Below are 12531 nucleotides of genomic sequence, written 5' to 3' on the forward strand. Positions count from 1 at the left end.
AAAGGTTTACGTGGAGCAGGAGTGTTTTAATCATCGACCGTGTACAAAAGCTGTGGATACGAGGCGCCCTACTTCATTCACCCTCAGCCGAAGAATGAGGAATCCCTTCGCCTGTGGTTAAAAGCTTAAAATATGAAGAAACCACCGAAGCGACCGTATGTTTTTTTCATTTTGTGGACAAAAGACCAACATAAGACCACATGACGCCAGAAAAGTGTCTGGGCTGCAAAGTTCCATAAAAAAACAAAACCAGGAGACGTCAAGAGGAGAGGAGACAGGTAAGCTAATGTTTTGATATCCTCTCATAACATCAGTTAAATCCCAAACATTACAAAATTAACTGACCAGCAATCTAATCACAACGAGCCAACGGCCAGTATGTTTCTGAATCAGATAATTCATCAGCCTACCTTCCATAAGTCGCCGCTGCATGACTGAAGGCTTTCCCTGGAGCCGCAGCATCAGAGCGCTCAGAGGTCTCGTAGAGCCGATTGATGCAGGATGTCCTCTGTCCCAGGATGTCCAGCTGTCCCAGGATGTCCTCTGACCCAGGATGTCCAGCTGTCCCAGGATGTCCAGCTGTCCCAGGATGTCCTCTGACCCAGGATGTCCAGCTGTCCCAGGATGTCCTCTGACCCAGGATGTCCAGCTGTCCCAGGATGTCCAGCTGTCCCAGGATGTCCTCTGTCCCAGGATGTACTCTGACCCAGGATGTCCAGCTGTCCCAGGATGTCCTCTGACCCAGGATGTCCAGCTGTCCCAGGATTTACTCTGACCCAGGATGTCCTCTGACCCAGGATGTCCAGCTGTCCCAGGATGTCCAGCTGTCCCAGGATGTCCAGCTGTCCCAGGATTTACTCTGACCCAGGATGTCCAGCTGTCCCAGGATGTCCTCTGACCCAGGATGTCCAGCTGTCCCAGGATGTCCTCTGACCCAGGATGTCCAGCTGTCCCAGGATTTACTCTGACCCAGGATGTCCTCTGACCCAGGATGTCCAGCTGTCCCAGGATGTCCAGCTGTCCCAGGATGTCCAGCTGTCCCAGGATGTCCAGCTGTCCCAGGATTTACTCTGACCCAGGATGTCCAGCTGTCCCAGGATGTCCTCTGACCCAGGATGTCCAGCTGTCCCAGGATGTCCAGCTGTCCCAGGATGTACTCTGACCCAGGATGTCCTCTGACCCAGGATGTCCAGCTGTCCCAGGATGTCCAGCTGTCCCAGGATGTCCTCTGACCCAGGATGTCCAGCTGTCCCAGGATGTCCTCTGACCCAGGATGTCCTCTGTCCCAGGATGTCCAGCTGTCCCAGGATGTCCTCTGACCCAGGATGTCCAGCTGACCCAGGATGTCCTCTGACCAGGCCGGATACTTCTTCTTGCACCCTTTGCATTCTAGATCCTCTGAGGTCATATCATACCACCATCTATGTCCAGCACCTTGACCACAGTGCTGTACAGGCCAGCTGCTGTCAGCCTGTGACTATTGCAAGCTGGCTGGACACAGATGATGGACAACATCTTCAGAGGCATCCAGAGAAACAAAGGGCGGCAGAAGAAGAGATCAGGAGAGGCAGGAGGCTGGGTGAAGGTGGTCGGAGGCTGGGGAGGAGACCACCAGGAGGTGAGCTGTGGCACCAGCTCTGGCTTCCCTGTTTTAGGGTTAGCCCTGAATAAAGCCTTCAGGATCCAGTCCTGCTGGAAAGATGGAAGATGCTCCTTCCAGTGTCCAGGAAGCTCTGCAGGGGGCTGGAACACGGGGCCAGGAGTCCACAGCGCTGGAGGAGCAGGAGGAGGAGGAGCAGGAGGAGGAGCAGGAGGAGGAGCAGGAGGAGGAGGAGCAGGGCCTCTTGAGGCTGGAGTGGAAAAAGTTCCAATTAGTATGTTGTTAAGCACAGACTGTCGCAGCCTTTCTTTTTCAGCACTACCAGACAGCTACAAAGCTACAACGTTTAGTGCAAAGCATGATGGGTAGGAGAGAGACAACATGATGAGGAGAGGGTGAAGTTATGGAAGGAGTCAGTGAAAAGCATTCTGATTTTCACCCATGCACCATTAGGTCAGATACAAGAAGAAAAGTGAGCTGGGATGAGCCAAGTGTGAAACAAAGCAACAGCAACACTAGGAGCTCCTCTAACTCCAACATTGTGCAGCCACTGGGGGGGGGGGGGGGGGGGGGGGGGGGGACATGTGAGACGACAACAAGGAGCTTTTGTCGCTGATCGGGATAAAATGAAATAAACATACACCTTTAAATACCCTTTTTGCTTTGAAGAGTGAGTGTAGACTCACACTGGGATCAGTGCTAATTCTCTGTGCAATAAAATAAAAGAACATGTTGGGTCATTTAAAAATACTTATAAACACACATTACTTTGTGAAACGTTTGTGATTCACATACCTTGAGGAAGTTTTTCCTCAGCTTGCGAGGCCACAGTCACCGTCTCCTGGTCGTCTTGCTCCTTAAAAAAATCCCCAGCAGCAGCAACAGCGTCTGTAAAATAATAAAGTGAGCACACGTCGCCAACATCCAGTATCTGCATGTGTGATAATGATGCTCACCACAGTTAAAGAGCTGTCTGCGGGCAGCGGATGTAGACGGAGAGGGGACACGTGGCACTGGAGCTGTCAGAAGTGTTTTAAATTTTTTTATTTATATATTTTTTTTAATATGATGTATACAACATGAAAATCACCACAGTACTTACAGGGTTTGGCTGGAGAAACAATTTTTCATGCCAACTGTGAGGGAGACAAATGCTTCCCACGTGCCAGCAGAGCGTTAACGCCGGCAGCCGTCAGGGGCCTGCTCTGAGTGGCAGCAGGTGGAGTGGCAGCAGGTGGAGTGGCAGCAGGTGGAGTGGCAGCAGGAGGAGTGGCAGCAGGTGGAGTGGCAGCAGGTGGAGCAGCAGCAGGAGGAGGAGGAGGAGGAGGAGGAAGGAGGAGGAGGAGGAGGAAGGAGGAGGAGGAGGAGGAAGGAGCTGTCACAGTGGGCAGGTGGGCTACAGCTGAAGCCTGCCTCTTCAGCACATAGTCCTTGAAAAGGGCCATGTTGGTGTTTGGCCTGGCCTTTGCTGTCTTCAGGTAGGTGACCAGAGCCTGGGCCTCCTTGCCTGGCTCCTCATACACCTCCTTCATGGACCTGCCCTTGAAGTCGCCAAACTCCACCATCAAACACCCAGAGTCACCGCTCCTCTGGGCCTCCTGGAGCAAGGCCTGCTTCTTCCCATACACCTCCACAGCCTCCCCTATCTCCCTGATCTGGGAGGTGTACCTGAGAAACAGGTGTTTGCTGGCCGACAGCGGCTCCTCCCTCTCCTCCTCCCCCGTGATGCTGCTGACCAGCTACACCGCGTAACCCAGGGAGTTCTCCAGCAGCCAGCGGAACCTCTGGTTCTGGTGTTTTCCAAACTGGATCTTACAATGAGCCAGAACCAGGAACTGGTCACCAGGATCCCCTCCGTTCTGCCTCACAAAGGCAGCGGCCTCGGCCAGAACCTCCTCCTTACGCCGGGCCCTCCCGGCCACCACCACCGTACTCCTATTTGCCTCCTCAGTCGCCCCATCAGGAGTCGACCCTGAGGAGTTTTACGCAACACGGGATACGCATACATGATCTAAAAGGAGAGCAGCATAAGCACAATGTGACTGGTAGAAATATCATTTGAAATATTGCACGATCATTACTCTGGATCTTTATGTCAATGTTTACAATCAGTATTAAACTTACAACTTACAAATGAGCAGCAGCATTTATTTACCATTTACTGATGCTATAAAGCATCACCAGGTATCAAATATTGTACTATACTGCAAATAAAGTGCATTGTTTTAGGCGGGAATTTAAAAAAAAATTATTTTATAATAAACTTTTTTGCAATAAATGTATTAAAGACAAAAATAAGACTTGTTGGTGTTGTAGTAACATATTATATCAAGTGTAATTCCATTTGTTTTAAAACCGCGCTATTTTAGGCGAGAATTAAGTAAAATTAATTAAATTGGGATAGTAATAATAATTCTATCAAAAATTAATCAACACTTGTTAATATAATCGTGTTACTTGTTCGTATAATGTTGTTGCTATAATACCAAGTGTAATTTCTATTTATTTTCTTGGCGGGAGGTAGACAAAAATCAAAGGAGCCCGCATTTATGATCATTCATAAAGTGATGATCATAACTGTAATCTGAATAGCGCTAAAGCGGGGCGGCCGGCGCGCACAACCTCCGCGAAGCGCGCATTATTACAGCAGCAGCACAGAGCGATCAAGTGTGATCAAGATGCAAACTTGATCACATTTATGTAAAATATTATTATTACTGTATGAAAAAAGCGTGACGGTCGCTGTACAAGCTAGCGACAGACACAACGGCTAAAACCGAGACGGTAACAGAAAGAGTTCGTATCAATCTGCCGTCTTTGCAGCATGCTCAGTATTTGTAATAAACAAAGAGAGAATATTCATATATATTTTAAACTTACCGCTCGCCAAAGTAGTCCAGACAGTTGTCAACGTAAAGATGACTGCGGAGCGTCTTCCTCCGAGCGCTTATGAGGGATCCGGGTGCTGGAAGGCGATTGGTCAAATGTAAGCCCACCAGCGGGGCAGGTGATTGGCCGAGCGCCGGCAGAGGGCGCGCTGCGATTGGCTGGAGTGGGCTTACTTTGCTCGTAGATCGGGAGACAGCAGGACGTAGGAGGAAGGAAGCGGTGGCGCCACACTGACCTCTGCTGGCTGCTTTGAGCTCTGCTCACTCAGCTCCTTGATGACTTTGTCTTTCTCTGCTTGGCTGGACAGCAGCTTCTGCAGCTGCACCTCCAGGGCAGCAACCAGGGCGTCCCTCTCCTTCCTCCAGCTCTCCATGGCCGCCTCCTTCTCCAGCAGCTTGGACTCCTGAGGAGGCAGGAGCAAACGGGTTACTGTTGGGTCCCTCGGCTGTTGGGCCAGCTCCTGGTCTCCTGCTCCTCTTACTAAGAGGCTCTGCTGGCGGCAGTAGCGCTCTCGGTCTTCTGCAAACTTCCTCATTTTCTGGTTCCTCTTGTCTTCTGCCTCTTTGGCTTGACCAATCAGAGACAGCTTCTCCTCCTGCCACCTCCTGCGTTCAGCCTGGCTCTTCTCTGTCAGGATCTGCAGGAAAACATCTTCAGTTTCATGATGTGACTGAACTGATCTGGTCCACATCAGAAAACATCTGGTTCTACCTTTAAGCTCTCCTGAGCTCGTGAAGCTTCATCCTTGGCCAGGTCCAGGTCCTCTGAGGGCCCGCCGGCTCCCTGGTTCTGCTGCAGCACCTTCTCCTTCAGCCTGTTTACCTCTGGAACCACACAGAACCGCTTTAACTCCTCAGACCTCCTGCCGCTCTCACTGACTGTTCTCCAGTTTTCCACAACCTTAAACTATCTTATCGACTTTTCAGCTCCGACCGCGGTAAAATCTCGAGGTCGGGTGTGTTTGCTGACAAACTGTAAATTGTTGGAATTTATGGAGCAGAGGTTTCCTCTGGTTCAAAAGAAAACGTCTTGAATCTGAAGCAGACAACGTTTACAGGCGTGACTCCTGATGCGCTGCTTGGCAGCAGAAACGGTGATGGATGCAGAAAACATTTTAGTCGTGGTTTTACGACGTGCCTCAAAAATCTGGTTAAACTAGTTAAACTGAACTTTAAATCGGACCAGAGCAGCATTTAGGTTAGCATCTTTAAATGATGCTAAAAAATTCAGCATTACAAAAATAAAGAAGATTTATGAGTATTTATAGTCAGAGTCGGCTTTTATGTGTATTTTTATGACTGTCATGTTTGGCTGAATAGCCGATGAAGCTGATGAAGATGAAGGTCTGAGTCCCTCATTGCAGAAAAGGATCAGACCTCCTTGTTGACAGTAGCTACGTTTAAATGGACAAAAGTAATCAGAACAAACAGCCAATCGTAATATTATGATCGGATTTGCCTCAATCAGAATGAAATTGTAATCTGGTGGTTTATTCCAACTGATAATCCGATCAACGTTCACATAAACTTGTCAGGATCAAGTTAGTCTAAAAACGCTTTGTTTAGTATTTTGTGTTGTTCAGCAAAGATTGAAGTTCTTCTTCTGTGTTTTTTTTAGGGAAACCTGATAACTGCGCATGTCAGAATCAAAACAGGATGGATCCACCTCAGAGATCTACCTGCTTTTAAATGTAGACGCTCATTACCTGTCTCACCCCCACCAGGTGTGCTCTGTCACCGCCTCTTCCATATATGGGCAAGAGAACCAGCGCACAGCGCCCTACTTCCTGGACAGCAGCCCCGGCTACAATCTGAAGAGACCAAGAGTGGAGAAAAAAACAGTTAAAGCAGCTGTGCTGTCCTCGCCCTGAGTTTTCCTGATTTAATTATTTATTTCAGCAGCTAGACAGCCAGATAACGACGCTCCAATAACCAAACTTCTTTCTCTCTTTAGTTTATTGAAGAGTGACCTCTGACCTCTGCCATTGCTTTAGCCATCGTAAACTGTAACATACTAGGCTTTGGATTAGCAACAAACATTACAAATCAGTCACTCCTGCTGCAAGCTAAAATAAAAACATTTTCATAACTTTAGTGTACAATCATTTACACCTCAGTTACATAAGGCAAAAAGACAATTATTGTTTTCCCAATTAACCAATACTTACGAACAAATCTCGTCTGAAACACAACGTGAAAGATAGTAATCAGCACACAACTGCTCGGTGCTCACTGAGCTCTATTAAACACTGGATTGATGATTGGCCCTAAAAACTGAAGTCACTGGCCGCCATCTTGCTACTCCCTACTCTCCCAGAATCCCACAGGATTTGGTTGCAACAACAAGCAGTTTGCTGGCTGTGTGAAAACGTTTCACAGGTAATTCTGCAGTCAGTGGATGTACTAACACTATCAAATACTAGGAAATTAGATGCTGAAATATTTTACATGTTATTCATATTAAATATATACATTTATGTATATATAAGTATGTGAATATGTATATATGTATATATATGTAAATATATTTTTTGTATATTGTTATTTATATATTTATAAATGATATATATATATATATATATATATATATATATATATATATATATATATTTAAATAAATAAAATGCAAAATATTTCTCAGTACTTGATAGTTTTAGAACATAACATAAAAGTATATGGCATTCGACATTTTAAAAGTTTTACCCCCCCTAAAGATGAGAGAATCCTCGTTATTCGATGCTGTAGCGCACATATTCCCTAGTTACTGGAGGAAAATAGGGAGTACCAATATGGCGGCTGGTGGCTTCACAGCGACTCGTTCTAACAGCGGCTATTAGCACTCCAGTGTATTATAGAGATCAGTGATCAAAACCGACTCATACAAAAAAAACAACCTGCATAGAGCAGCAGCTTTTACATTAATCTCTTTCTCTTTTTATACATTTACCCAAATCAACTGTTCAGTATTTATCCTCTTTTTAATCTTAAATCAATGAACGTGAACCATTCAAGTTAACAAAGTATCACATAAAGCTATAAAATTAATTTTTAAACAGCCCACACACAAAATGGTGTATATGAATTATTTTAAATCACATTTCAATCATGTTTGTTAATCATTCATTAAATTACTGTCTCTCAATAACTCAGAAGCACACTGTTGCTTGTTTTAGCTCATAAAACCAGCTCGCTTAACTATATAGCATTAGTTGGCATATAGTAATAGTACAAATCACATGCAGCAATAGCTCAATTAACACAGATAAATTACACAAAACACAATTTTTTACACCCTCGATTCACTCATATACCTTCATCTGTCTCCAGCTGGTTTTAAACATCGTCTCCAAGCATAACAATATAACAAAGATACTTTCTCCATGAAATCAGTGAGCAATCAGCCAGAATCAGCAGTAGTTAGCATGCTATGCTAAGCGCTAATCATCATTACTCACCGCAGTTTTCACTCGACAAAACACAACAACACGGTGATGTCCCGCAACCAGAAACCCTCCTGGCAGGTGCAGATAATCTCCTAGGATCAATAACTCAAGATATAACACAGTTTTAATCAGTATTTACTTAGTAACTAGTTATATTGACGCCTCCTGTTCTAACTCTCTCTAAACTGCAGTAACGGCATCAGCGCAAAGAGAAAAAAGACAAAAGAAGAAGCGCGTAGAGCTTGTAGTTGTGAATACGCTCCCTGCTGGCAGAAATATGGAACTACAACAGAAACAAACTATTGAATATTACAAATAATACAAAATTAATATTCTGCCTTTTTTAGATCACAAGGGAAGTGAGGAAAGCTTTTCCAAATATTCCAGCCATCAGCTTTTCTACATTAAAAAGAACATGGAAAAGGAAAGAGTTGCTCTGGGTGAACAAATACTGACGGCATCAGGTAGGACCAGGCAGGGATATTAGGGCTAAATATTGCCATGTAGAGCTAATATATAGAATATGCAACTAGAGTATAATGCAAAGTGGTAAACCTTGTTTCAGTGTCTAAGCTCTGTTTAGGGAGATGCTACAAAATCTGCTGGCCACGCCCACATTAAGACATTTATGTCATGTGGAATATGAAACGCATGGAAGTGATAAAAGCCGACTATTTGATGACATTCATAGTTACATAGAGACAAAGAAAAAGAAACTTCATGTCCTGTTAAATCCCCAAAGAATGTTTTTTAGCCTGTGGAACAAGCAGTGATCAGGTAATGCTTCACAATAACAACACTAAAATGTTTTCACCTCAATTAGATTTTATTTCTATAGCGCCAGTTCACAACACGTCATCTCAAGGCTCTTTACAAAGTCACATTCAATCAGATCCTAAAAAGTAGCTCTCAGTGTTTCCAGTCCAGAGTGCATGTAGGAGGGAAACATTTGGTACTAAAACGCCTCTCACTGCATGGCAGAAATTGTGGCATTAAGCACATCTGTGGTCAGAAGCTTTGGGCATTACGCCATCCAGTTGAGTCCCAACAGAAACAGTTTATGAAATATGGAACCTGGCAACTTCTGCCCTTCATGATACGCCTTCACTCAAGGCTTTGGATGCAAGCATAGAGACATATGCAGCAGCTTCTTCTTATTATTTGATTATTATTCTGCTTCCACACAAACATGAGTGTCAGCCGCATCTTGGCTGAAGGAAGAATGATGAGGGCGGACTGCAACAAGTTTGGAGTTAACACGGTGAAATCTAGCCAGAGTTGAACTAAACTGGAGCATTAGAAGACAAAAGGGCAGCTAGAGAGAGCAACGGCAACGACATAAAGCAACTGGAATCATTCTAGAGCTCCGTATACGCATGAGGTGTTCACTGTCAACATCTGGTTGAAATCACTAAGGTAGTTGAAAAGATGGCCCAGACAAAAAAGAATTTAAAAGGTGCACCAAGAGGTAAAAAGCTATTTATTCAAGGATTCACAGCACACCTTCATAAATATGAAACCATTTACTATTTACATAAACTGCATTTATTTCACATTTCAAACACACATCACTGTCACATTTAACTCTTCCAAAGAATGTCAAGAATCTTCTTCAAAATGAGCAGAGCTTAAAATGTTGGTCTCTATGTAGTAATAAAGATTCTCTGCATGTGTAACAAAGGCAGGTTTTTAGGTTGGCCCTGAAGTGTTAAGCTTTACTGTAAATGTCCCAGCAATAGGTTGGATGATGTGGGCAGAGAAAAACAGCGTAGCTGCATCCCTGTTGCCTTGCTGGCCACATCTAGCTTCAGCACATCATTTGGTTTTCACAAACTCTGTCACACTTCATTGGGATTGTCTGCAAACTGCATTGCTTCATTATAAATATGATCTGGATGTTGACAGATAACAATGTGTCAGGATTTGGGTTTTGTTTCAGCTGTTTGTTAATTTTGATTTATTAGTTAACTCTCTGGTCTTTAAAATCAGTTTTGGGTTTGGGCTCTTTCTTGTTTGGTTTCTATTATAGCTTGTGTGTGTTGTGTTTAGTCTTAGGTTTAGGTTCTGTATTAGTTTTGGTTTATGGAATAGGTTAGATTTTATTGTAGTTTGATTTTATTTATGTTTCCAGTTCAGTTCTGTCTCTTCCCAGCAATCTGTTTATCTGTCACTCCCCAAACACCAGTTACCAGCCAATCAGATCTGCTCACCTGTCAACCTCCAGTCACTAGCCAATCAGTTCAGTTTCCACCTGTCACTTGTAATTAGTCTTCACTCCCGTTCACCTGCTCACTCCACTATATAGTTCTGCCTCGGTCTTCAGTTATCTGCCAGATCATTAACGAGCCACGGTGAGTTTAGTTCCAGCATTCTTTATTCTGATTGACCTGTTGATGATAACCCGAGAGCCTTTTTTGATTCTGAGCCAGCCTGTTCCCTGATCTGTTTTTCCTGCCCTGTCTGACTGATTTACCGGTTTACCGACTAGTTTCTGTCCCATGGTTATCCGAGCTTGCTTTGCCCTGTCTGTACCTCTGCCTATTTTGGACTGCTTTTTGTGTACCGGATTTTGGACTGCCCTTTTGACTATTGAGCCCGCCTGTCCCTGTTTTCATTATTAAAATCCTGTTTTTTGCCTTAACCTCACTTGTTTGGCTTGAATACTGGGTTTGCCTGATTCACGATCATAACAGAATGATCTGGCCCAACTAAAACCTATCGCCCAACAAGTTTTTAGAGGTTTTTTTTTTTCCCCCCTCCACACGCTATGGCTTGGGAGGGTTCCAGATTGGCGTTCTGTCCCCCTGGTATCGGTCCCAGACGCCATCTCTCCAGCAGCCGCAGCAGCAGTAACCCGCTGCCTGCTCCGAGCTTACGATTGGGAGGGCTTTTTGTCACTAATTCAGGTTCTGCTCAGAATAGAGGGGATCACTCACCCAGCGACACCGCTGTCGGCTCTGCCCATGGGTTTTATCCAGACCCAACTTTGTTTATGGAGGTCGAAGCGGAGGTGGTGCGGGATCTTCGCCCGGATCTTTTTCTCTCTCTCCCTCCAGAGGAGGAGATGCAGGGAACGCTGTGGGCTCCGCCGATCCCGGCTCTACCGACAGAATCAAACCTCCAGCAAGTCCTGCCGTCCCGCCGTCGGAGGAGGGGACGGAAACCTGTGGGTCGCTCCTTCACCCGTTCTGTTCGGCCGACAGGCGAGTCAGTACCGCGCCCGTCCGTTGCCACTTCCTGCCCAGTGGATAGGAGTCCGGTGCTCCCCAGAGCTGAGCAGCCCACAGCGCCTCCTGGTGGCGCCCGTGATGCTGAGGATCTGGCTCTGGAGGACCAGTTAAGAGCTTTTGCCCCTATTATTAAAGACCTTAGGGAGGCTCTTTTCTGCCAGTATTCAGAGGAGCTGGAGGCAAAATTAAAGGAGGTCGAGGGGCACTATAGAGCGGCTCTCCAGGGTTTCTATAGTGGACTCAATCCTGTCCCCAAGGGTCCAGCCGACGCCCCGGCACCTGCACCTGTCCCAGAGGACCCGCCTCCTACCTCAGCTCCAGTGCCGGCCTCCGGCAGCTATAAGGCAGCACTGTCTGCGCAGCCGGCCCAAGACGCTGCAACCCCGGAGGGTCCGCAGCCGGCCCAAGACGCTGCAATCCCGGAGGGTCCGCAGCCGGCCCAAGACGCTGCAACCCCGGAGGGTCCGCAGCCGGCCCAAGACGCTGCAACCCCGGAGGGTCCGCAGCCGGCCCAAGACGCTGCAACCCCGGAGGCTCCGCAGCCGGCCCAAGACGCTGCAACCCCGGAGGCTCCGCAGCCGGCCCAAGACGCTGCAACCCCGGAGGCTCCGCAGCCGGCCCAAGACGCTGCAACCCAGGAGGGTCCGCCGCCGGTCTGCGACGTGGGAACCCAGGAGGGTCCGCCGCCAGTCTGCGACGTGGGAACCCAGGAGGGTCCGCCGCCAGTCTGCGACGTGGGAACCCAGGAGGGTCCGCCGCCAGTCTGCGACGTGGGAACCCAGGAGGGTCCGCCGCCAGTCTGCGACGTGGGAACCCAGGAGGGTCCGCCGCCAGTCTGCGACGTGGGAACCCAGGAGGGTCTACCACTGGCCCACGATGAGGGGGTTCAGACGAGCCCTCTTTCAGGCCGCAACTCGGGGGCTCATCGGGACACTGGGCGCCGTGGCCCTCGCCCAGACGACAAGCGGCGCCGTGGCCCTCGCCCAGACGACAAGCGGCGCCGTGGCCCTCGCCCAGACGACAAGCGGCGCCGTGGCCCTCGCCCAGACGACAAGCGGCGCCGTGGCCCTCGCCCAGACGACAAGCGGCGCCGTGGCCCTCGCCCAGACGACAAGCGGCGTCGTGGCCCTCGCCCGAACGACAAGCTCCGTCGGGGGCCTCGCCGAGAAGACAAGCACCCAGAGCCCCATGGAGACTTAGAGGCCCCTGGACCTCTTCTGAAGCTCTTACCCCCTCATCTTTGGCTTGACAGCCAATTTCCCAAGTGGCTGACCAAACTGTCTTTGTCGGAGGTTCTGGAAGGGTTACTGATGAGGTTCTGGGTGTTAAAGGGTCTGGGAGCATCTGTAGCCTGTAGCCAGGTCCCCTCT

The 12531-nt window shown here is 47.6% G+C and overlaps 2 long non-coding RNA genes across 2 annotated transcripts; both read right to left on the reverse strand.

The window, feature by feature from the left end:
• Positions 1–1289: 1289 nt before the first annotated feature.
• Positions 1290–2880, reverse strand: LOC118560454. The gene is made up of 4 exons (XR_004929343.1): positions 2703–2880; positions 2557–2619; positions 2396–2488; positions 1290–1850 (listed from the first exon to the last, which is right to left on the reverse strand). It is a non-coding gene; the product is annotated as an uncharacterized LOC118560454 (long non-coding RNA).
• Positions 2881–5028: 2148 nt separating this feature from the next.
• Positions 5029–7998, reverse strand: LOC118560457. Its single transcript, XR_004929352.1, has 4 exons — positions 7944–7998; positions 6195–6299; positions 5201–5313; positions 5029–5126 (listed from the first exon to the last, which is right to left on the reverse strand). It is a non-coding gene; the product is annotated as an uncharacterized LOC118560457 (long non-coding RNA).
• Between the last annotated feature and the right edge of the window lie 4533 nt (positions 7999–12531).

The sequence above is a fragment of the Fundulus heteroclitus genome, unplaced genomic scaffold (assembly GCF_011125445.2).
Source record: "Fundulus heteroclitus isolate FHET01 unplaced genomic scaffold, MU-UCD_Fhet_4.1 scaffold_43, whole genome shotgun sequence".
NCBI lineage: Eukaryota > Metazoa > Chordata > Actinopteri > Cyprinodontiformes > Fundulidae > Fundulus > Fundulus heteroclitus.